This window comes from Garra rufa, chromosome 3 (genome assembly GCF_049309525.1).
Source record: "Garra rufa chromosome 3, GarRuf1.0, whole genome shotgun sequence".
NCBI lineage: Eukaryota > Metazoa > Chordata > Actinopteri > Cypriniformes > Cyprinidae > Garra > Garra rufa.
The window spans coordinates 2,228,398-2,230,886 of record NC_133363.1 but is presented as its reverse complement, the minus strand read 5'-3'; positions in this window follow the sequence as shown (position 1 = coordinate 2,230,886).

The window sequence follows — 2,489 nt, the reverse complement described above, 5'->3', positions numbered from 1 at the left end:
GTAACTTCACACAAAACAGCTTTTTCATAGTGTTTTTTTAGATTAGTGGAAAGACCACAAAAGGTTTTTTGACAAAATTTGGGATTTTTTTTTAATCATAAAGTCTTTATTATTAGGGCCCGAGCACCGATGGTCTGAGTACCCTATTGGAATTGCTCCGTTTATTATTATTATTCTCTAAATGAATTGCATTTTTGAGGGCCTAAACATGCTCAAAAACTCAGAAGTGGCGAAAATGTACGTCTGATATGGGTTGCAGAAGTGGGTGTGGCAAAATGGCTCGATAGCGCCACCTTTACACGTTCATCTGTGTGCGCTTTCAGCTGTGATTCACGTACATGCACGAAAATCGGTACACTCATGTAACACACCAATACCTACAAAAAAAATCCTAAACACAACAGGAAGTCAGTTATTTAATTTTCTCAGCAAATTTGGTCATTTTTGCCATTTTCAGGCGTCCTACTTGAACGAACTCCTCCTAGAGATTTATTCCGTTCAACACCAAATTTGGTGAGTCTAATCTAAAGCCCTTTGTGACGTTAAGTTGCGAAGATCTAGAGTTTTCGTCAGAGGGCGTGTCTGTGGCGGCCCTGACAAATTTCGATGTTTCGCCATGAAACAGGAAGTTGCTACAGTATAACTCAGGCATACAATGTCCGATCTGCCCTAAACTTGACATGTGTGATAACACTCCTGACCTGAAGACATCTACATGTCCATATTCAGTTATAGTCATAGCGCCACCTGCTGGCAACAGGAAATTACATGCTTTACGCTGCAACAAACTCCTCCTTGAGATTTAAACAGATCAACACCAAATTTGGTCAGTCTAATATAAAGGCCTTGGTGATGTTAAATTGCGAAGGTCTTGAGTTTTCGTTGAAGGGCGTGTCCGTGGCGGCCTGACAAATTTCGATGTTTCGCCATTGATATAAAACTTGTTGTAACTCAGCCGTTAAATGTCTGACCTGCCTTAAACTTCACATGTTCGATAAGAGTCCTGGCCTGAACACATCTGAAGGCCAATATTCTATTAATCATAGCGCCACCTGTTGGCAACAAGAAATGATTTGTAACAAACTCCTAGAGATTTAATGATATCAACATTATATTTGATCAGTCTAATCTCAAGGTCTTAGTGATGTTAAATTGCGAAGATCTTGAGTTTTCGTTAAAGGGCGTGTCTGTGGCGGTGTGACAAAGTTTGATGTTTCGCCATAGACATAGAAGTTGTTATAACTCAGCCATAAAATGTCCGATATGCCTCAAAATTCTCAGGTTTTTCTCAGTCCTGGCCTGAAGACACCTAAAGGCCAATATTCAGATATTATCATAGCGCCAACTGTTGGCAGCAGGATATATCATATCTTTCACTAACTCAAACATACCAAGGTCAATCTGCACCAAACTTCATGTGTTTGATAATAGTGCTGGCCTGAACACATCTACATGCCAATAATCAGTTATAGGCATAGCGCCACCAGCTGGCAGCAGGAAGTTTGGCACATTTAAATGACTTTGACATATTTCTCCTGTATTTACTGTATTAAAAGCATACTGCCCACCGTTTGCTGTTTTCCTAATGCTACTGGTTGGCGGTGAGCCCGGGTGCGAGGGCCCTTTCATCGCTGCTTGCAGCTTTAATTTGTAATTGTGATCTTTTTCTTCTTGTTGAGTAGTATTTCACTCTGAAATATGTCAGTTTAAAAAAAATGAAAGTAAACCGGTTTGCAGTTGTTTCTTTAATGTGTTCTACTGCCATTAACAGCTTGTTGAAAGCAACACAGTGTCTGATTTCCTCAAACGTGGCAAAATGACTAACACATCAATCTGGTGTTTTGCTTTTGCAGCATATTCAATATTCCTTTATTAAATGCCTGTCTGTTCTGGTTCAGTGAATATTGTAGCACATACAGTCTGAGATCACAGTGCTGACAAACACTGAATATAAATTGATAAGCATGTGCATTATAGACCAAACTACCCTTGTGAAAAAAAGTACACTTTAGCATACTTAAAAAGACGACTTGTTATGGAAATAGTACAGTATACTTAAAACTTATTTAGACACTTGATTGCATGTAAATTGCAATTAGATGCAAATGTATTATCATTTAAATTTATATGAAATGCAATTTGTGACTTTTTGACTGTGTAATTTCATACTTATTTTGATTGTTTTTGAAATGTGGTTTAAATTCCGCTGAATGTTCTGAAAAGCATTTATGATAAACTAAAATATTTGTTTAAAATTTGTCATATCTAGTGAAACTTGTATTTGTTGTAATAAAGTTGCAATTTATTACATTTAAATTATTTACAGGTAAATATCAAATAACACTACAGTTATAATGATAATCAAGTACATGTGTTTTAGTATTATAGTCAATGCATCAAAATAAGCGTACTTCTTTTAAGGGGAGACACTGTTTTTTTTCATGCACCTGTCAAGTTTGAGATTTTTGCTTTTTGCTTTTTCAGACTAG